The following is a 24,991-nucleotide window of genomic DNA, read 5'->3' on the forward strand; positions in this document are numbered from 1 at the left end:
TATTATCCATGCCCAACACATCACCAAAATAAAGAAAGACTCTCAAGTAATTATTCTCTGAGACTCATGCCAGTGGAATAGTCATGGCAGTGGTGTTCCATACACGGTTCTCAACATTACTTACTATTTTTTGACCCTCATCAAATTTAAAGATTGAATTGACGTATCGAGTGTACTGATGTTTCCCCAGATTTTCCTTCTATCGTCTGAAACTATACATTGTAAGAAGATTATAAACTCCTGCAAGGCGTTATGACAAATAAGAGTCAAGGACAAACTTTTTAAGATTGTGGATTGCAACTTCCGGAACCTGTATTAATATACGAGTAATTATACGTTGCTGTCAGCAGGGTGAGTGTCTCCTAAAGTTCTGAGTATTTGTAGATGAAAGACTATTCACACGCACAAATGAAAAACAGAACCTCGTATAGTATGTCATAAAAGTTAATATACCAACCATAAAATATAAATAGATTCCACGTTTACTGGATATGAAAGATATTGTTTGTAAACTGAACGATTTTCTGAGAAACAATGTTAAAACAATGTCACAAACAAGAGAATATATGTCAAAAATCCCTAGTGATCCGCAGACTTACGCAATACCAAACAGTTTTATCCACGATAAACTCCACCTCAAGCGTTACATCATAGACGATGTTATTAAGTAAACTGGCAAGAATGGAGCCGTTATCAATTTGGGGCAAGTCAAACAAAAGCTGTAAATAGGATAGACCACCAATAATTGGAGGCTGTCTTTTGGTTCCGTTTTCAGTGACTGGTCCGGTGTAATGGTCATTGACATTTGTTCAGAAGTTAACGTAAATGGACACCTATGAGAATCGTTTAGAATCGCACGTTCACTTCGAAAAGAATGCCCATTCTTGCCTTTTCCGCAGGTGCTGGTTCTCCAGCCATTCCTTCGGAAGCTGGTTGTATTGAGGGACATCCCTAGATTGATGATTTGTGTCGAGCAAGTGAGACGACGCCTCGGAAAACTGTGGGCGTTGGAGGAGATCAATCAGTTGGTGTTTCCCGGAGGGATCTATGGATTATTTTCCAGCAATCCCTGGCATCGCAGTGCTAACAAAGGGTTCTGCCGGTTCTACAGGAACGGAATTGCTGTGCGACTAACTTGTCCAAGATGTGTGCAGGGTGATCAAACCGTTCTGCACGCACTCCCACAGTGTCCAGGCAGGGCTAATTCATGGAAAATCGTTGAATAGCTATTGACGAGTGTAGGACGGATTTGGTTATCATACACGTTCACCGTAGCCATCGCACCACCGCCTACTTTTGGCCGGGAAGAGCCGGCCGTCTTCCTCTCTCTGTTAACTGTGGTGAAAGAGATAGCATGGTGGAAAGAACTGGAGATAGATTCTTGGCTCTTCGTTGATGCAATCATCAACCTTTTCAAGTTCTTCTTGAAAAGGAAAGTAAGGTAAGAGTTGAATGTGTGGTCCCGTAGTAATTTTGTTGGAAGGAGGGTGAATGTGGCAACAAAGGTTTGTGCGAATGGGCCTACTTTGAACATACAAGACATGGTGATCTCATATCAAGTCAGACTGCGCATGACTTGATATGAGATCACCTAACCCTAACCCTAACCCTCACCATTAACCACTATATATTTAATTGCGTCAAGCCCTGGGATTCATAAGAGCGATTATCCACTTTCCATGAAGTGTACGTGACAGAGAACTGCACACCCCCCGTTGGAGGGTTATTCTCTTACATCCGTGCGATAGCAACTCCATGACAGAAAGATTGAACTCCTTCATAAATAGAACATTGACGTTAAAATGTTGACGTATAAGAATGACAGTTGTACCTTTCAACATTGGTGCCTTTGGAATATCAACGTCCCTATTGAATACTTTCTGAAAGTGCAACGAATCCTTATAACATCAGAACTACAAAACTTTTTCTCATTGTTACATGCGGTACCATAAGCAAAAAAAAAAAATAATAATGATAATAAATAAAAAACGAGAAAAAATAGCGGATATGTGAAACAACTATGATCGTTACAAATGGCAAATATTACAGGAAACATTTAAGGAAATACTTTTGGCCTCAAGCAAACTACCTAGTTAAGACAAACTATATAAGAGATGAAAGCAGTAACTAAACTGAGAAGTAACTTTTATCGCCACTCCAGCATGGCTGTCCGTAACAACCGACGTTACTGCTATTTTAACCTCAGGTGGACGCCTCATCCAGCTAGTTTTTCGATGTAATCTGCACCCGATATATGTTGCAAGCAGGGAAGTGAATCCTACCATGTTCCAGTCACGTGACCACCAGACTGTACGGTTTACACCTATTTGTGGTCATCCTCGTTGGTGGATACTCGTTCGTTTCAGATAACAGTAGGTCACTTCAGCACACAATATACAGAAAATAAGTTATACCCAGTCATTGATCTTGCAACGAGCAAAGTAGCTAGTTAGAACATTTCTATAAGAGATGAAATAGTTACTATACAAATAAGTAACATTTATCGCCATTTCAACATGACTGTTTCGTGGGAAAAGACTTTACTACGTTACTGCTTTACTGCTGGCACAACCCCCAGCAAGTTATTCGAAGCAATTTGCACCCGATATATATTGCAAGTAGGGGAGTGAACCCCTAGCATTTTCCAGTCACGATGCAACCAGACCGTACTATTTGAAACTATTTTTAGTTTGTTTTACTTTAAATATAACATCACAAGTTACAAAGCGATGGCCACATAAATCGCCTAACTTTCACGTTCTTGAAATTCCTGCCTGGAATTGATTGTAAAAAAACAAAGCAGCAACAATAACAAAAACTGTAGTAGTAGTAGTAGTAGTAGTAGTAGTAGTAGTAGTAGTAGTAGTAGTAGTAGTAGTAGTAGTAGTATAATGATTATGATGATAACAACAACAACAACAACAATAATAATAATAATAATAATAATGCTCTGATGCAGTATCAGGCTGTGGCTCTCATGGCTTCTGATCTTATTTGATTGGAAGTGTTATCATGTACATTATTTTGTCTTGGTATGAAAGATGATCTACAACAAATTTTCTGCTCAATACCACATATTTGCTTGTCTGTTGCTTGGCATTAAGAAGTTGAGCATGTCCCTTAGTCACTGATAGTATGAGTCTCTCTGATCACGGGCAGAAGTAGTTGGGAAGCATCATAGCCACGTGTCGAGAGGAATTCTTTGGGATTTAAATAATTCAGCTTTGGAATCATGGGTATTTTGTTCAAGATCCTTAAACAACCCTTATCCAAGGACCTTTTGAGCGGGATGGACAACTCGACATGAAGACAATTCTAACCGGGTCCCACCTGCAAGGTTATGGGCTGTTTATCTTGATATGAAATCACTATGTCGTGCACATATGGTTGTGATGTATGTGCCTGGTGTACCCTTATCAGACGGGTAGTCAAGATGGGTAGTCAAGATGGGTAGTCAAGATGGGTATACTGGGCTTTGTATATTTTACCCCGGTGTCACTTTGATCGCCTGCGCTGTTCTCTCAACAACACGAACAACAACCACAAGAACAACAACCACCACCACCACAACAACAACAACCACCACCACCACCACCACAACAACAACCACAATAATAATAATAATAATAATAATAATAATAATAATAATAATAATAATAATAATAATAGCGCACTATTGGTGGTAACAAACGTTGAGCAATGTTGTAATAGCAAAGTTAAAGTATCTGGAACGGTATTATTATTGGAGTCGACAAAAGTGGCAGAGACAAGGTCCATCTCTACATCTGCCACAATAAAGGGTTCAATACTAATAAATTTAATGTAGCGCTAATATGTCTCACGAAACACCAAGGAAAACTACAACAGTACGCCGAATCGCTTGTCTTATGGTAAATCTGGAAGCGCGTCCCCCAGGAGAGAACCACCCTGAGATCGAAGAATCATCCACTGGAATAAACACTTCTCTGTATACAAACCTGGATGGTCACTTGAACGGGAACTGTCGCAACTTGAGCCCTCCAAGTCCATCATCACACCCAACACACAAAGAAAAATGTATGAGGATCAAATGGACCCGAGAAGAGAATACAGAAGTAATATACACCTATTAATATGCATTACGCAGGCCATCTGAGGAGAATCACAGGGCACAAACGTATCAACAATGGAGAACACGATGTCAAAACAGCAGACTATATTTGGACGAAAACAAGTTAGCAAATATTAGGAAGTTTATCTTCAGAAATAAAAGCATCACAGATAGTGGAATAACTGCAATCAAACACGCAGCGGAAGATGACCTAAATATAAGACAGCAAGGAAATGAAGAACCAGACGAAGAGAGCAACTCTCCACAAGCCCCAATTGAAAGACTGCCATCTAACCAAACGTCTGGAAAAATAAATTGTAATGAACCTGATAAAGATAGTGAGGAAAGTGGTAAAAAAACAATATTTGAAGACTACACGTTTACGGAAGAACAGAGAGAGTCTATATTAGAAATGAAGCAGAAAATCCTGAATAGCTTGCAGTTGTGAGACACAACAATATACATGACAGAGAACAATTTCATATGCTCTCAAATACGATCAATAACAGAAAACATATTATAATTGGAAACTATGTAAGAAAGGAAATTATACAAGATTTAAAACGGAGGTATCTCTGAATTAAATGAAATTATTTACGCAGCTGCTTAGACGATTGAAACCAGTTGTAATGCCTCTGAAAAGGCAAAGAAATACAAGCCTGAGAAGAATCCCAAAAAGGAAAATTGAAAAAGATATCGAAATGATGAGAGGTGAAAGATCAATATTGAATGAACGAATTTGTGGGAACAATGTAAAAACCTGAAAAGGAAGAAAGATGAAGAGAAAACATAAATTCTCACCAAAAGAAGAACTGCTTTCATCAAAAGAAACACTGCAGCACAACGTCCAAGCAAAATCTCAAGGAATACGAATATTTGAGAAGAGAAACAAATTTTACAAATAAAATGAGCTGTTGACACCCAATGCGTAAATATTATATAGGGAAATAGGGAACGAGAAAATAACAGTTGAAGACTTTCGACGGAAGAAATAGAGAACCTCTAGAAAAATATCAGGGGAAATAAAAAGACTTTCAATGAAAATGCAGACTGGATTAGACACAAGCAAGGATCCTACTAAAGTTTACCACAACAAGCATGGGAGGACACCACAATAACAGCCCTAAGGACGACGCTCACGAAGGCTAATAAGTGGAAATCTCCAGGTAACGACAGGGTGCCAAATTTCTGGCGCGCCTCCCTCCCGTGAGCACACGAAAAGTTAGCCCAGTTAATCAATGGAATTATGAGGGATCCTGCGAAAACACCCTATTGGTTAGCAAGAAGTTTTACTTACCTACTCCCGAAGAATAATGAAGCGAAATTTCCCTAAAACTATCGGCCCATAATATGTCTATCTCCTCGCGGAGAAAACAGAAATTTATGACACGGGACGACATTTTCCCCACTGAGCAAACAAGGTGCCGAAGAGGCTCATGTGGATCATATGACTAACTCTTAATCAATCGCATGACACTTGAGAACTGTTATAACAGATGCAGAAATTTCCGTTCTTCATGGACTGATTGTAAAAAGGCCTTCAACAGCATACCGCATTCATGGATCTTCAAATTGCTAGATATCTTCTAAATTTTTCCTGTGATTTCAAGCTTCCCGAAACACAACATGTCAATACGAATCTCCAATTATACCACTCTAATGGAGTACTGACCACAAAAAAATATTAATATTAACTGCGGCATTTTGCAAGGTGACTCACTTTCACCTTTAATTTTTTTTTGCATAGCCCTTATACTCCTTACAAATGAATTCAACAGAACAGAGTATTGATATAAAATTGGCGACAAGAAAATAATTCATCTATTTTATGTGCATGACATAAAACTTTGTGGTAAAGACGATAATGATCTTGAAGGACTACTGCGTACTGTGAAAGCATTCAGTGATGACAATGGGATGGAATTTGGTCTTGATAATTTTGTCAAGGTCACTTTCCAGAAGGGGAAACTGAAGACCTCACATTCAGTGGCGTTGGATGTTGACACCGTCAATAAAGAACCCGATCAGGAACAAACTTACACATACTTCGGAATAAATGAGGGCTCAGGCATTCAACATGTAAGTATGAAAGAGGAGATCAGGAAGGAATCTTACATGAGAGTTAAATTAACGTAAAAGGGGTTAGCTATGAATTCCTTAGCAGTTCCTGTTGTTATTTATAGTTTGAACGTGTTGAACTGGAATATAAGCGAAATAAGGAAGATTGGTTGGAAAATCTGTAAGCTGCCGACTTGCAATAAGATGCACCGCGCAAAGCAAACGCAAATCGTTTTTACCCATTCAGAACTGAAGGACTTCAAAGCTTGATCCAATTTGAAATCTGCAAAACCTGCACAAATGAACTGCAAAGTATTTTGAAACATCTAACTACTGGATTCTAAAGCTCGTTGAAAACCATGAAAAACGTAAAAGCTTCATTCTCTTATGAAGGAGACAAAATATTTTCAAACGATTCATGCATAATAGCTAGGATGAACAGCATGAGGGAAGAGCAAACAACTGTAGTTGCGAAGATGGTGAAATCAATAGCAGAAGCAAAATGCGCTCGAACAATTGTCTGATAGGTGGGGAAAAAGAACCTCTGCATGGCAAATATGTGTCTCGTAGCAAACAAGTTCATATAAACCCGAAGCACACCCCTTAGTGGCTACAGAGCTTAGGGCTAAAGGCAGAGAGTGAAGGCTTAATCTTGGCTGCCCAAGATCAGAGCTTACTGACCCAGAACTATCAAATCAATGTGATGAAAAATAGTGTAAACCCAAAGTGCCGATACTGCAACGATGGGATAGAAACGGTCGACCATCTAATCTCTGGAAGTAAGGTTTTAGCACGCGTTGAGTACAAATCAAGACATGACAGAGTTGGCCAATATCTACATTGGAAACGGTGCCGGCCTTATAAAGTCAAAACTGCTCACAAATGGTACAAACACCATGAAACTGAGGGAGATGTAACTATTCTCTGGGACTCCCCAGTATGTACAGATCGGTCAACCAAAACCAATAAACCAGATATTGTGAAATAAAAGAGCAATAAAAATATGTTTATTGATTGGCATGAGCATACTCTGTGACTATAATATCTCGTCAAAAGTATTTGATAAGCTCAGAAAATATATAAATCTCCCAATCGAAATCGAAAAGATGTGGCAACTCAAGACGGTTACAATCTCAGTGATTGAACGAGCACTTGGAATGATCAAAAAAAGAACTGAAAATTATTTATGTCTGATCCTGGGCTTACTATCCAGGCAGTTAGTCCAATCGATGTTCTTAACTGGTACGTCACACGTATTTAGAAGGGCATTGTGGTTGTACATTTTCTTTCCTTTCCTCTTTATTTTATTTGTTTAGTTTTCGATTTCGCATTTTTTCCTTTTTCTATCTAACTTCCCATTTTTCTCTGTCACATGCCTCTGTAAATGAAGAATCTGGTGTGCTTGTTTTAAAGGCCTACCAATGTATGCAGTACGTTTCTCTGCCCTTGGTGTCAGGAAGACACTTGACAAGAAATGGAAGTAGAATTGAAAGAACATGCTAATGAGAATAATAGGTGAAAATTAAAGAAATCAGTATGAATGAGTGCGATACTCTCCCAAACATTTGCAATTCTAACCAAAACCTGAAAATAATTGGTAAAATCCGCCTTGCACTTAAGGATATAATTTCAGCTAATGATGTTGATATTACAGATCTCAACCACCTGTACTATGCATCCGCAAAAATCTCAACGGTTCTATGTGGTGAACAGATTAGAAAACGACAACACTCCCACAAAAAGCCTTCTTGGCAAGAGCGCATTCAACACCAAATTAAGCTACTTACATCTGACATAGAATGTTTGAAAAACCTTAAATTTGATAAGAGTATCAAACCTACAAAGACCCAAAAACTAAAAAAAAAATATAATGTGAAAACCATAGTTGACATTGACACCACCATAGAAACCATCAAGCAAAAGTTATGTGCTAAAGCTGCCCGCATAATAAGGTATGAAAACGTGTTAGATTCTTCAGAGATAATAACATGTTCAAAATAATGCCAATCTTGACAAACCCTTACCCCTCAATGGCTAATGACTTCTGATTTAAAATCAGAAACAGAAGCCCATGATCAATGCCTACTTACAAGGGACTACCAGGGCAACATATTAAATAACGGCAGCTCCCCAATATGTCGTGTATCTCAACAACAAAATGAGACCATTAATCATGTCTCTATGTGTAGTTTTCTTGCTTCAACAGAGTATCTCAATAGGCATGATAGAGCTGCACAATATATACACTGGGTAATTTTTAAAAATCTGGACTAGTCACATGATAAAAACTGATGGGAACACAAACCATCTCCAGTGCTTGAGAATGATCACATCTCTCTCCTCTGGAACTTCACCATTCGCACTAACTGAAAGATAGATGTAAATAGGCCAGGCAACATATTGAAAGACTTCAGACAAAAATCATGCCTCCTCATTCATATGACTGTACTAATCGATATAAACGTATCTGTCAAGCCCTACCCATAACTGAGCAAGTATAAAAATCTCGAAATAAAAATTAGCAAAATGTGGAACCTGAAGACTAAAACAATACCTGTTGTCATAGGTGCCCTAGGAATGATAGCAAAAGGGGTTGATTGCTACCTAGCTCAAATACCAGAAAAAACCCAAATGACAGAAATTCAAAAGATAGTGCTCATGTGAACTGCCAGATCCTACGTAAAATAGTGTCTATGTAATCTCCAATTTTTAAACAAACACAATTTTCTTATGGTTTCTTAATCATTCTCCAGAACAACACTATGTACAAAACCAAATATATGGCACGCTAGGCATAACACCAACATGAACTTCTAAGTTGTCTCTAGAGGTCTCTGGGTGAGATATGGAGCCAACTTGTACAAATGCAAAACAATAGTCAAACAGAAGGTAATAATAATAATAATAATAATAATGATTATTATTATTATTATCATTATTATCATCATTTTAAATGTTTTCCATAAGGGCAGCTTGGGGGAGGTAGAGACGAGTCGGTTACAGCGACAACAATGTTCAATTGGTACTTTTCTCATCGAACCCAAAAGGATGCAATTCAAAGTCGACCACGGCGGAATTTGAACTCAGAACGTTGCAACAGACGAAATACTACTAAGCATTTCGCCCGGCGTGCTAACGAATCGATGCCTTAATAATAATAATAATAATAATAATAATAATAATAATAATAATAATAATAATAACAATAATAATCTTCTTATGGTTTCTTAAACATTCTCTAGAAGAACACTATGTACAAAACCAAACATGTGGCTCCCTAGGCATAGCACCAACATGAGATTCTAACTTTCTCTTGAAGTCTGTGGGTGAGACTTGGAACCCACTTGTACAAATGCAAAGCAAAAGTAAAACATAAAATATTAATAATAATAATAATAATAATAATAATAATAATAACAACAACAGCAACAACAGCAACGACAATAATAATAATAATAAAAATAATGAGGAGGAGGAGGAGGAGGAGGAGGGGGAGGAGGAGAGACCAGAGTGGAAGTATTTATTAGCAATAGAAGTTGTACATATAGAAAGAAGAAACCTATTAGAATATTAACAGAGGATCACAGAAAAACTACCAAAGACAGTAAATAACGAATCGGTGATCAAGCGCTAATGCGAGAAAAGAACAGGAATGAAATACAATGAGAGCACGGCAGACAGATTGGAATGAAACCCCTGCATGGCCAATTTTGGAGAGCCACTGAGCAAAATCCCAAACTCGATTTAAAAAAAGGGCTATTAAAAAAGGGAATAGCGAGCCTAATTGTAGCAGTCTAAGATAAAGCAATAAAAAAAAACATAAGGAAAAAGATATATGGAGAGCAAGTGTCAGAAGAATGTGGAGCCTGTGGAACTTGGAACGAAACAGTGGCTCACCTTGTGGAAGAATGCTCCAATTTGGCACAGCAAGAATATAAGAAATGGTTGTAAGACATGGTGTTGTAATATTTTACACTGTAAACTGCGTCAGAAATAGCGATTTCAAGATGGAAGCACACGGTACAATCACCGAATTGAAAGGGTATTGGAATCGGAGAAATGTGAGATTTTGTGGGACTTTCCTACTCAAACGGACTAGAAGAAAATAATAGAGCGGACATAACAATTATATATCAGGAAAAACTAAGTTATTTATTCATCGACCGATCATGCCCGTTTGATTCCAGGATCGTAAAGAAAGAGGAAGAAAAACAAAGAAATTACAATCCCATAAAATTTAAAATAAGAATAATTTGGAGCAGGAGAACAGTAAAGGTCGTGCATATAATAATTGGTGCGTTGGGAACAGTAAGCAAATATATAAACAAATACCTGAAAAAAATTGAAAGAGAATACCCGGTACAGATTCTGGAAAAGTTTGTCTCTTAGAGACAGCAAGGATTATCAGGAGGGTTCTACAACTTGAAAGAGAGCTGAAAATGTGTGGTACCTAAGATTACAGGTAGTAACTCGCTACCGACATAATTCCTACCAGGGAGAAGGCCAAACCTGAGCCAAACCAAAATAATAATGATAATGATCACGCTCCAACTTACAAAGCGTTTCGAAGTGAGATGACGATTTGCTGCGATTTTATAAATGCTGGGAGAAGTTGCTTAATACTAGAAGGTATATCATTACTGAGCTAATGATATACGTCATTCTAATGTGGAACTCATGAGTGGTCGAGAGAGTGGCGGAAGCATTGGTTACACGATGAGATATATAAAAGAGAAACAGACAAGAGTGATACTCCAGTGAATACTCATTGGCTGTTAATGCGTGGGTATGTTATTAATTGAAATTTATTACGACAATTAAATTGGAGTGTCATCATTTGTATACGTGGGTAAGCATATACACACACGTCAATTGTGTTAAGTTTGGAAGATATTTAAATATATTTGCATATGCATTGCTTGGTATAATTTAATAGTCCATATGATGCACTGTGTTTTCTTAAGACATTTGTTGACGTTTTATTATCCACCATCTGTTCTAAATTGAATATTGATTGCTAACTTAAGCTCTAAGCTATACAATTTGTGAAAATATATAGCCGATTATATCGACGGTAACACATGGCCGGTGCGATATTTCTTAAGCAAAATAAAAAGAGAAGACTCTGATATGAATATAGATATAACATCTCATATTTAAATAGCGCAAGGTATATCACCAGCTGCTCTACCGATTGAAAACGATCACTATATAGTTTGGCATATGTGAACCCATATTCTTTTCTACTCTAGGCATAAGACCCGAAAATTCTGGGGAGGGGCCAGGCGATTAGATTGACTCCAGAAACGCAACTGGCACTTAATTTATCGCCCCTCCCCCGAAAGGGTGAAAGGAAAAGTCAAACTCGGTGGAATTTGAACTCAGAACGTAAAGACAGACGAAATACCGTTAAACATTCTGCCTTTCATACGTCAACCCATATTGTAAGAAGTAGTCGAAAGGAAGTAGCACTAATTACGTCATTCTTATGAATTGTAGTATCAGCTAGGTGATAAAATGTTAATATAACCTCAGAGAAGATTTGAACAATGTAGCATTGGTTTAACTCCCTACCAACACTAACATTTTTGTCGTAGGAAAATATGCTGGCATGTTGGTACGATGATATTCATATTGTTTAAACATCGATCAATATTAATAGAACTGACTTATGATCAATAGTATTATAACTATCAATATACGTAAATGTTTGTAGTACTGTACAGGAAAATATTCAAACAAAAAACACTTTAGAAGAACATATACGTATGATCATTGAATTTCCATCGTTGTCTATGATGAGCATTCAGTAGTAAGATAAGATGAACTAAATAGCTTGTTAAACGACGAGTGACTTTTTTAAGTCTTCAGCATATAAATTCGCACTTAACATAATTTTCCCATCTGAATAAGTGCAAAATAACGCCACAAAGGTCGATTTTTGCTTTTAATTATATTTCTTCTAACTGTTTCCCAAAATGGTTCGCTGTACCAAATTTTACTGAAAGGATTTACAATGTATATATATATATATATATATATATATATATATATATATATATATACATACAAGTATATATATATATATATATATATATATATATATATATATATATATATACATACATATGCTTGTATATATATAAATACATAAATATATATTAATAGTTATCGCCAATTCAACATGGCAGTCCAAAAGCTAAAACGAATGCTGCTGTGATTAGCTGCGAGAGGCCATCGCCTCTAGGTAGCTATGTGACACACGAACCTGTGTCGACTATAATCTTCGAACAAGGGAGGTCAGCTGCTTACCCTTGCTGGTCTGGCATCTACAGAGTAGTTTCGAGGTATTGCCCCTTGTCAATGTAGAGCAGCCGAACCCAGCAGGGGTATAATTTTGTTAAATAATCCTGCGTACAGACGGTCAGTAGCGACGCCTGCTGGGTTCGGCTGCTCTACATTGACAAGGGACAATAGCCTGAAACTAGTCTGTAGATGCCAGACCAGCAAGGGGAAGCGGCTGACCTCCCCTGTTCGAAGGTTATAATGGACACAGATTCGTGTGTCACATAGTTAGCTAAAGGCGATGGCCTCTTGGAGCTAATCAACAGCAGCATTCGTCCTATTTTTTGGACTGCCGTGTTGGCCTGGCGATAACTATTAATATCGAATACCTCTGCCGTAGTCTCCTTTAGAGAGACTTAGTAATATAAATATTTCTGCCATATATATATATATATATATATATATATATATACATAAAAGATAATAAGAGTGAAAAAACTACAGAAGACTTGTGTTATATGGTTAAAGTATATATTTAAATTATGTCAGAAAAATGTTAGAAAAATGTTAGAAAATCTTCTTGGTATATAAGCATTGTATTTTGAGAAATAACCGGTTCCGTGTTGTCTTTTCAAATTTCTCTACTTCGAGCGAACATGTTACAATGAAGTAGAGAAATTTGAAAAGACAACACGAAACCGGTTATTTCTCAAAATACAATGTTTACATACAAAGAAGATTTTCTAACATTTTTCTAACATTTTTTCTGATATAATTTAAATATATACTTTAACCATATAACACAAGTCTTCTATAGTTTTTTCACTCTTATTATCTTTTATACATCGAACCACGTGCTTTCACATACCAACTTTCTCACATATATATATATATATATACACAAGAGAAAAAGGCCAGGTCAGTTCCTTCTCAATTTTATTCGATTGTCAAAGAATATGTATGAGAATATGTATATGTATATGTATTTTTCCATATGTGTATTTTCATACACTGTTTTTAACACTGTTTTTAACAATTTCACCTTAATATGACAATCAGTATGTAACACTACAAAGTTCATACAAAGCTTTATACTTTAAATATATTTTATCATCAAAGAATGTATATATGCATTTTAATACTCAGACTGTTTTTTAACATTTTTTATTATTCTCAAAGACTTTTGATAATCTTTTTCTAAAAAAGTGAAACCGGTTAAGTAAATAAATATTTTTTAAAAATAAGTGCATTTTCAAACCTTCTTTCATATATATATATATATATATATATATATATATATATATATATATATATATATATATATATATATATATATTTCTCCGTTTGCGGAGTCTATTACGTAGGTTACAAGGTTACATATATTATATCTTATCTTGATACTGTATGGACTTAATTCCAGTGGATAGGACACTCAGATTACAATAATGTATTAAATATCTATAGTATGCAAGTTAGTTGCTCCGGTTTTCTGAAGCTACTAGATTTGTTGTATACAGAAACAAATTGTCTATTAGTTTGTCTTGGATGGCAAAAGTGATGTTCACTCTTCTGATGAGAACACAATAAGTTTCGAAAAACGATTGGGTCTGTTGTCATTTTGTATACCCGGGAGAATAGCTAAGTTTCCTCTCTTTGTATGTACGTTACATAGGTGCGTGTGTGCGTGCGCGCGCCTGTGTGTATGTGTGTGTGTGTGTATGTGTGTGTGTGTGTGTGTGTGTGTGTGTGTGTGTCCATTCTTATAAGAACATTCTGCACAGTTCCCAGTTACCAATACTACATTTCATAATATTTCCTTTGTCGAATGTATTTCAAGGTGGGTACAAAGAGAATATATCGTTGTTGCAGTATATGCAGATTGTTGAAATATTAGAAGCGGCAATATCATACTAAACCTGATATAGAAAACACCCTGTAAAGGCTTACACCATGTCCAAGAGTGAGAATTCTTTTATAATCCCAATGACACCAGACGAAGTAACGCTGAAGGTAAATTCTTTACTTTTCCTACCCAAGGAGGATAGCATGCATTGCCTGAAGCTTTTCTTGATAAAAGGTCTGTCAACTGCTTCGTGTTAACATCGGGTTGAGTACGTTACACGCACACTCACTCATACACACACGCACGTTATTTGTAAATAACAACATGACTGCCCAAACTCAAGATCTTTAGCGAGATATCCCTTTATGTATGAATGTACCTAATGTGATTCAGACTGCAAACAGATACAACACAACATCAAGCATAGAATCCCACCCATAAGGGACAGTAGAAGGACGGGTCGAAACGATCATCATACAAAATAAAGTTTAATACGAAATCCATCTTCTGTTTGCTTAATCAATTATTATTATTATTATTATTATTATTATTATTATTATTATTATTATTATTATTATTATTATCCCACTTTCAAAGGAGATTAGCAGGATTAAACGAAACGAAAGTCGTACAAAATGAAGACTAATACAACATCCAATGTTTCTTTACTCATTCAATTATTATCTCAACTAACACTGCGGAATTTCTATATATATACATTATTTTTCTTATGTCAATCATCAGACGGCCATAATAGGGCACTACCTTTAAAATTATATTTTACACAAGCACACACGTGCAGAAACACTTGAGCGCGCGCTCGCACACACACACACACACACACACACACACACACACACACACACACACACACAAGTATATAGGGTGGCCCAAAAGTAGGTTTACAGTTATTCAACACTCTCTTTTGCATTCATATATTACCGGATTAGATCTTAATTATAAACAATATGAAACCATTATTCTATGCTAATTTAGTTAATTTTATCAAGCTCCTTTTCAATTTGTAGGATAGAAATTTAAATGTAATGAAATATTAAAAAAAAAATTTTGAAATACCTACGTAATAACTATAAACCACCATTTGGGCCACCCTGTATATATATATATATATATATATATATATATATATATATATATATATATATCATAAATATAAGGGATTAGCAATTGAGTTGCTTCTCCAACATACTGAAAATTCAGAAACAGCAGTCAAAGAACTACTAATTCTAAACTACAAATTTTTCTCTAAAACGGATGGCGATATTTATGGCACACATAGAACAAAAAACCGGAGGGAAAATCACAAACAAAACAAGCCTTTAGTTAATTGGGTACGAATCGTTTCATGGTTAAGCGAACGAAAACTTCACTATTCCAATCTTCAGCCCAAATATTCTGATAAATTTGAAAGTGTCTCTAAAAAAAAAAAAATTCACGGTAATCCCCGGCCACGCGACACCAAAAATCAACGATAAGAAAGGCACTTACGAATTCATCGGCCACCGAGTCCAGGCACCCCACCCCAAAGAAATCCACTCCATGTGCGCCACAAATAGTCCCGTATGAAAAAAGTTCCGTGTGGAGGGATTACGGTTTAACTATCTAACTTAGAGATATCAAATATATAATATACAAGAAATGAGGGCAGGGAATCGTCAATTAATAATAGAATTAACAATTAACAATTTTGCCAAGTAGTTCAGTATGAAATAAACCTTTATCGGTAAGAACATTTATCATCATAAATATAAGGGATTAGCAATTGAGTTGCTTCTCCAACATACTGAAAATTCAGAAACAGCAGTCAAAGAACTACTAATTCTAAACTACAATTTTTTCTCTAAAACGGATGGCGATATTTATGGCACACATAGAACAAAAAACCGGAGGGAAAAGCACAAACAAAACAAGCCTTTAGTTAATTGGGTACGAATCATTTCATGGTTAAGCGAACGAAAACTTCACCATTCCAATCTTCAGCCCAAATATTCTGATAAATTTGAAAGTGTCTCTAAAAAAAAAAAAATTCACGGTAATCCCCGGCCACGCGACACCAAAAATCAACGATAAGAAAGGCACTTACGAATTCATCGGCCAGCGAGTTCAGGCACCCCACCCCAAAGAAATCCACTCCATGTGCGCCACAAATAGTCCCGTATGAAAAAAGTTCCGTGTGGAGGGATTACGGTTTAACTATCTAACTTAGAGATATCAAATATATAATATACAAGAAATGAGGGCAGGGAATCGTCAATTAATAATAGAATTAACAATTAACAATTTTGCCAAGTAGTTCAGTATGAAATAAACCTTTATCGGTAAGAACATTTATCATCATAAATATAAGGGATTAGCAATTGAGTTGCTTCTCCAACATACTGAAAATTCAGAAACAGCAGTCAAAGAACTACTAATTCTAAACTACAAATTTTTCTCTAAAACGGATGGCGATATTTATGGCACACATAGAACAAAAAACCGGAGGGAAAAGCACAAACAAAACAAGCCTTTAGTTAATTGGGTACGAATCGTTTCATGGTTAAGCGAACGAAAACTTCACTATTCCAATCTTCAGCCCAAATATTCTGATAAATTTGAAAGTGTCTCTAAAAAAAAAAAAATTCACGGTAATCCCCGGCCACGCGACACCAAAAATCAACGATAAGAAAGGCACTTACGAATTCATCGGCCAGCGAGTTCAGGCACCCCACCCCAAAGAAATCCACTCCATGTGCGCCACAAATAGTCCCGTATGAAAAAAGTTCCGTGTGGAGGGATTACGGTTTAACTATCTAACTTAGAGATATCAAATATATAATATACAAGAAATGAGGGCAGGGAATCGTCAATTAATAATAGAATTAACAATTAACAATTTTGCCAAGTAGTTCAGTATGAAATAAACCTTTATCGGTAAGAACATTTATCATCATAAATATAAGGGATTAGCAATTGAGTTGCTTCTCCAACATACTGAAAATTCAGAAACAGCAGTCAAAGAACTACTAATTCTAAACTACAAATTTTTCTCTAAAACGGATGGCGATATTTATGGCACACATAGAACAAAAAACCGGAGGGAAAAGCACAAACAAAACAAGCCTTTAGTTAATTGGGTACGAATCGTTTCATGGTTAAGCGAACGAAAACTTCACTATTCCAATCTTCAGCCCAAATATTCTGATAAATTTGAAAGTGTCTCTAAAAAAAAATTCACGGTAATCCCCGGCCACGCGACACCAAAAATCAACGATAAGAAAGGCACTTACGAATTCATCGGCCAGCGAGTTCAGGCACCCCACCCCAAAGAAATCCACTCCATGTGCGCCACAAATAGTCCCGTATGAAAAAAGTTCCGTGTGGAGGGATTACGGTTTAACTATCTAACTTAGAGATATCAAATATATAATATACAAGAAATGAGGGCAGGGAATCGTCAATTAATAATAGAATTAACAATTAACAATTTTGCCAAGTAGTTCAGTATGAAATAAACCTTTATCGGTAAGAACATTTATCATCATAAATATAAGGGATTAGCAATTGAGTTGCTTCTCCAACATACTGAAAATTCAGAAACAGCAGTCAAAGAACTACTAATTCTAAACTACAAATTTTTTGTCTAAAACGGATGGCGATATTTATGGCACACATAGAACAAAAAACCGGAGTGAAAAGCACAAACAAAACAAGCCTTTTTTTTTTTTTTTTTTAGAGACACTTTCAAATTTATCAGAATATTTGGCCTGAAGATTGGAATAGTGAAGTTTTCGTTCGCTTAACCATGAAACGATTCGTACCCAATTAACTAAAGGCTTGTTTTGTTTGTGCTTTTCCCTCCGGTTTTTTGTTCTATGTGTGCCATAAATATCGCCTTCCGTTTTAGAGAAAAATTTGTAGTTTAGAATTAGTAGTTCTTTGACTGCTGTTTCTGAATTTTCAGTATGTTGGAGAAGCAACTCAATTGCTAATCCCTTATATTTATGATGATAAATGTTCTTACCGATAAAGGTTTATTTCATACTGAACTACTTGGCAAAATTGTTAATTGTTAATTCTATTATTAATTGACGATTCCCTGCCCTCATTTCTTGTATATATATATATATATATATATATATATATATATATATATATATATATATATGTATGTATGTATGTATGTATACATGTGCAACGGTTATAATCTGAATGCCAGTATTATATACTCGTACCACGATATCATTAGTTACTCTGGAAACAATTTTTTATAAGGAATCGGTTGTATAATTTTGCAGAAATTATAGTTGGGTTTGAAGCATATATAGTCTTAACCTGGTGTAATTGTGTTGGCATGTTAAACTGATGTGGTTTGCACGCAAGATTTAGTAGTTCTACTATAACATCTACACAATTGGTTTTCAAAATAATTTTAGCGAAGGGATGGTTTCAGTAGTTTTGCTGTCAAGAAATTCGTTTGCGCTAGGATTGTCGGCTTAGTAATTTGACAACAATTATAACTAATTTTAAGTACCCTCTTACACTGTTACTAAGTGCATGCCAGTGGAACGAAGGTTGATTAAATGAAATGGTTTCGCACAGTGTTTGCAATGAAGTAGTAATAACTTGTATTAAGTAAAATTCATATCCGAATGAGATGCACATATCTACAAGAGACAGGGCAGCTTCAATCAACATACTATAAATACAATCATCGTTTTGCTATGCAAGGTTAATGCGTCATTGCTATCTAATTGTCTGTAAAACAGTTAATCAGGCACATGCTAGTGATAAACTTCTAGGCATTTACATATATAAAATGTAAAACGTTAAAAAAGAATGTGAGAGCACTCCATTAAAAAGAACATGCTCCCGTAGGGGCTGTACTGGGCCTATTATAAGTACATTCCAGAGAAACAAACACAGAGTAATCTACTTGTGTATACTGCTGCAGTTTATCTTTGAATGTCTGTCTGTATCTATCTATCTATCTATCTATCTATCTATCTACGAGGACGACTTGTAAATTGTCGCCATTTTATAATTTTGATCTCGACGTCTTGTACTGCCGGAAGCTTCAATAAGAACATTTCAGTGTGTTCGGGTGTCTATCTGAGGGCACTACAATCTGAGGACGTATACCTAAATTGATAAAAATCACACAAACTGACAACATTTTGGTGGTGGGTGTGACCTCTAGTGAGGCGACGTTATGCCTCTATTCATCTTTCTGCACGGCCTCAAACTAAACACGGGGGCCTACATCAAAGTGCCTGGAGGAGTTTGAGCTGACCTAATTGAAGGGGATAGCTGTGGGAAGAATCTTATATCTGGTAACAGGATTCTGCCCCATGCCACGCAAGCTGGAGAACCCAGTCATGGCTGTCAGACAATTTCTGCAACCACATCACCCCTAACATCTGGTCACCTAACTCTCCAGACTGCAATCACCATGATTATTATGTGTGCGGCGCAGATGAGCAAGAAAGCTACAAAACTCCTTGTAGCATCAAAGATGAACTGAATGCAAGTATTATGGCAGCATTCACCATCTTACACAAGGATACCGTCCAGAAGAGTTTCAGGAGATTCCGAAGTCGCCTGGTGGCTGTCGTTAAATCAAGTGACGATTTAATTAAATTTACTCATTGGTAATTGGTGTTTTATGTTATTTTGGTAGATATATCTGTTAAAATGAGACGTTAGTTTATTTTCAGTTTTGTGTAATTTAGATGACAGCTTGTTCACCGCATACTGTATGTGCGTGCCTGCGCGAGCGTGTCTGTGTGTGTACACACACACACACACGCGCACACACGCACATACACACACACACACGCAAACACACATACACACACACATGAAAAAAAAATATATATCATATGCATATATCTTTTGTATGCTGTATGCATATGTGTATGTATACGTGTATTGTCTTGATGCAGTCACGGAAGCTGACCATGTTGCTCTGTGCAATCCGTTACCTCCTAGCCATAATCTCGTTGATTTTATTCGGAAATTTTGAAACAGAGAGTTTTGCCGACAAGGGACAACACTGGACAGAGGTATTGTTTTTATACCTTTTACCATAGGGGAGAATGTTTCATTCACGGTAACGACGTGGAATTTACCTTTAGAAATTCAAAATATGATGCAAACATATTTTAACTAGTCTAAAGTTTGCTTATGCCGAAACAAAGCTCAGCACTGTTACTACTGAATTTTTCTCAATCAGGTGGTCTTATATCGAGAAACAATCAATGTTACTGTGTGCATTAAATCCACGGGTTTAAATATTTTGAAAGTTACTTCTCCTCACAACTTCCCGTTGATATATTCTAAAGAGCTAGAAACGCTGCGTCTGTGATTCCGATACGGGGTCTAAAAAAGTACCCTCTAGCCTTCTCCAGGTGTATTGGGGAAATTTCGAACCTGGGTTCTCATTCCTAAGGTATTTTTCAATCTTCTTCTTCTTCTTCTTCTTCTCCTTCTTCTTCTTCTTCTTCTTCTTCTTCTTCTTCTTCTTCTTCTTCTTCTTCTTCTTCTTCATCTTCTTCTTCTTCTTCTTCTTCTTTTTCTTCTTCATCTTCTTCTTCTTCTTCTTCTTCTTCTTCTTCTTCTTCTTCTTCTTCTTCTTCTTCTTCTTCGTCTTCTTCTACTAAGGGTGGTGCTCCAGCATAGCCGCAATCAAATGACTGAAACATGTAAAAGAGAAGAATAAAAGAATGCATAAGTACCGTGAATTCCCATTCTACAAACTGGTCAACAATTCTATGAATACTTTACAGAGCAACGCTGGGTAGTATGTCTAGTGTATATATATATATATATATATATATATATATATATATATATATATATATATATATTCAATTCTAATAAATAAAACAATTCAGGATTTAAAAAAAGATGATCAAGTACTCGTAAAAAACGAAAGTGACGACGTGCACAAGAAATGTATTAGGTTGACGCTCAGTGAAAGGTGAGAGTTTGATATTTGGTGCAGAGCTCTTCGTTGGATAGGAAAAAGGGGAAAAGTACAAAGGTCTAGAAAACATCGCCATAGGCACAGGTGTTGTTACGTTGCTGAAGTAACTGGAAGTACGGAGGTAGAGACAGTGATTTGGGGGGAAAGGAGAGAGTGAATATAGTCAGAATGTGTGTGTGCGTGTATATGTGCTAGCATGGGTGCGTGTGGACGGTCAGTACGTGCGTGTGCGTTTGGTAGACACTTTTTTCTTGTACATTAGTGTTTATGTCGCATCTAAGCGCGTCAAAATCAGGTAATGCCGGTGGCAGCCCTGAGAAGTGTGTGAGGGGGTAAGTGTAGTACGTGTGTTTATGTGTTTACATATGGGCGTATGACAGAGTGGGAATGTGTCTGCGTGTGTATGTGTGTATGGGTGCACATGTGTGTGATGATGTGTGTATATATGTGAGGTGAGTGCGTGTGGAAATATACGTACATGTATGTGTGTCCCTGTGTGTGTGGGGGTGTGTGGAGGTATGTGTGCGTGTGTGTCTATGCTGTGTGTGAAGGAATATGTGCGTCCGTGTGTGTGTGTTCATGTGTGTGTGCCCACGTATTTGTGTGTCTGCATGTGGGTGTGAGTGAGAGGAAGAGAGGGGTGAATTTGTGTGTGTAGTGAATTTGTTGGTGTAGTGAAGCGTGTAGGTTTTTGTGTATCCACAATGCAACATGAATAAAAAATAAATAGGTAAATAGGACAAAACTTAAAATTAAAAACTAAAAATTATAAATTGAAAATTAAAAAATAAATAATACAGAAATGAATAAAACAAAAATTAAAATTAAGAATTAAAAATTATAATTGAAAATTGTAATTAAGAAAATCAAAATTAAATACTAATAGATAAAAAAAAGTAAAAACTTAGAAACTCAAAACTGAATAATATATAGATAAATAAAGCAAAAATTAAAATTAAATTGAAAACATGTATGTTGAAAATAAGAGTAAAACAGAAGAACAATAAATAAAATCTTTGAAAATGTTTAGATACCTGACTGTTCAATGTAAATGTTGTCGAATAAACAAGAAACTACTAGATATATTATCAAATACATTTAGTTTGTTATATATATATATATATATATATATATATATATATATATATATATATATATATATATATATATATATATATATATATATATATATATATATATATATATATATATATATATATATATATATATTCTTTTATTCTTTTATTTGTTTCAGTTATTTGACTGCGGCCATGCTGGAACACCACATTTAGTCGAACAAATGGAGCCCAGGACTTATTCTTTGTAAGCCTAATACTTATTCTATTGGCCTCTTTTGCCGAACCGCTAGATTACGGGGACGTAAACGGACCAACAACGGTTGGGAAGCGCTGGTGTGGGGAGACAGACACAGACACGCAAACATATACATATATTTAAAGGCAGTGCTCCAGCATGGCTGCAGTCAACTGACTGAAACAAGTAAAACAATACAAGAATAAACAGGGTTATTCAGAAAGAACGAACTGATTGCATTACGCATTATGTTAATAAGGAAAAGCAACAGAAAGCTCCAGCTAAGTCACAAGTATTCATTCACAATTAACATTTCTTGCCTTACAAGTGTTCAGTGTGGTCAACACCTGCAGCGCAGGCAGCATTAATACCATAAAAGAATTCTTCCTTGACGCGTATCAGCATATCACGATCCAATTGGTACTTCTTTGGTTTTCTTGTTGAATGCTTTATCGAAGATTTTCCATTTCACTTCAAGCATAGCAAATTTATTCTTTAGTTCTATAATGAACTTGCTTTTCACATGCTGATACGCGTCTGGGAGGAATTCTTTTATTGCAGCGATGTTGATCGCGCTGCATGTGGTGGCCACATTGAACACTTGTAAGACAAGAAAGAAAAGTTGATTGTGAACAAATACTTGTGATTTAGCTGGAGTTTTCTCTAGCTTTTCCTTATATAAAATATTGTGTAATTTCCTTATATAAAATATTGTGTAATGATTACTGAAATCGGTTCATTCTTTTTGAATGACCCTACACACACACACACACACACACACACACACACACACACACACACACACACATATATATATATATATATATGCGTACACATACGACAGGCGTCTTTCATCTCCGTCTACCAAATCCACTGACAGGGCTTTGGTCGGTCCGACGCTATAGTAAAAGACACTTGCCCAAGGTGCTATGCAGAGGGTCTGAACCTGGAAGCATGTAGTTGGTAAGCAAGCTGCTTACCACATAGCCACTCCTGCGCCTTTACAGAAGGGAAAGAAGGGTTGCTTTACGTTTCGCGCAAAGTTAAATAGGGAGATCCAAAAAAAAAAAAAATGGAAGAAAGAGGAAAAATCGCAACCCGCCTTCGTTAGTTACATTTTTGAAATGATAGGAAGTAGAAGGATAAAGAGGAACTGCTTTCTGGGACAGGGGCGTGTGAAGAATGGTTGGTATCTGTACACATGTGAGTGCGTGTGTTTGTGTGCGTGGAAACGTGTGTGTGTTTGTGTGCGTGTGTGTATGTTGTGTGTAGAGGATTATGTGTGTAAGGTTGTGTGCGTGCATGTATGTTTGCGTTCGTGTGTGTGTGTGCGTGTATGTGTGTGTGTGCGTTTTCGTGTGTGCGCATGTGTGCGTGAGAGGGAGAGAGGGAGAGACGGGTAAAATTGTGTGCGTGTGTGCGGAAGGGTGTGGCTATCAGATACCTGCGCGCGCGTGTGTATCTGTGTGTGTGTCTGTACTCGGGTGTGCGTGGGTGGGTGTGGTTTGTGTGACTAGTGTGTGCAGTGTGTGTGCTGTGTGTGTGATGTGTGTGCGTGTGGTGTGTTTGATGTGCGTGGTGTGTGTGTGGGTATATGGTGTGTTGTGTGCGTGTGGTGTCTGGGTAGTGTTTGTGTGATGTTTGTGGTGTGTGTGTGGGGTGTCTGGTGTATGTGGTACGTGTGGGTGTGGGGTTTGTGGGGCGTGTAGTGTGTGGTGTATGTGATGTGTGTAGTATTTGGTGTGTGGTATGGGATTATAAAATTTATAAATTATTACAATCAATGATAAAAATTTTAAAACTAAATAATAAATGATAAACAATAAATAAAAATTGACAAAATACATAAATAAATAAATCAATAAGATAAAAAAAAAAAATAATAGATATTGAAAAATTTAAAAAGTGAAAATAAATCACTGAAATAGCAACAGAAATATATAAAAACATTAAAAAATCGTAATAAACCTATAATAAATAACCGAATAAAAGAATAAACGATAAAATATCGAAATTATCGAATAAAAAATAGATGAAATGATAAAAATTAATAACAAAAAGAAGGTTGTAGGAACCGTCATTGAGAGGAGGGGGTTGTGTTGAGTCCGAAAGGAGTTTATGTGTGTAGAGTGAAAATGTAATGTTGTTCAAGGCAGATGTAGTGGGTCTATAGTGCACGGCAAGGCCAAAGAGGGTGATATTTGAGGTGGAGTGCTTGGCCAAGCGAAAATGACAGGCGACACAGGTGTTCGTACGAAGACGAACATCTCGTAGGTGTTCGGTGATCTGGTCGGATAAGCCGGCGGCCTGTCTGACCAACGTAAATTTATTGCAGTGCTTACACCTGATGCAGTAAAAAGGCTGGAAGAAGTGCAGGTGAAGGACTTCCTAAAGTAAAGCGTATGCTGGTTGG

At 36.5% G+C, this 24,991-nt stretch overlaps 1 long non-coding RNA gene across 1 annotated transcript in view; it reads left to right on the forward strand.

Moving 5' to 3' along the window:
* Positions 1 to 24,991, forward strand: part of LOC128248294 (uncharacterized) — a 50,624-nt gene that overhangs the window by 18,762 nt on the left and 6,871 nt on the right. Inside the window, exon 2 of the long non-coding RNA XR_008264530.1 lies at positions 22,520 to 22,587. This is a non-coding gene — a long non-coding RNA (uncharacterized LOC128248294). The remainder of the gene's footprint in view (positions 1 to 22,519; positions 22,588 to 24,991) is intronic.

The sequence above is a fragment of the Octopus bimaculoides genome, chromosome 7 (genome assembly GCF_046866305.1).
Source record: "Octopus bimaculoides isolate indiv1 chromosome 7, ASM4686630v1, whole genome shotgun sequence".
In the NCBI taxonomy this organism is placed as follows: Eukaryota; Metazoa; Mollusca; class Cephalopoda; order Octopoda; family Octopodidae; genus Octopus; species Octopus bimaculoides.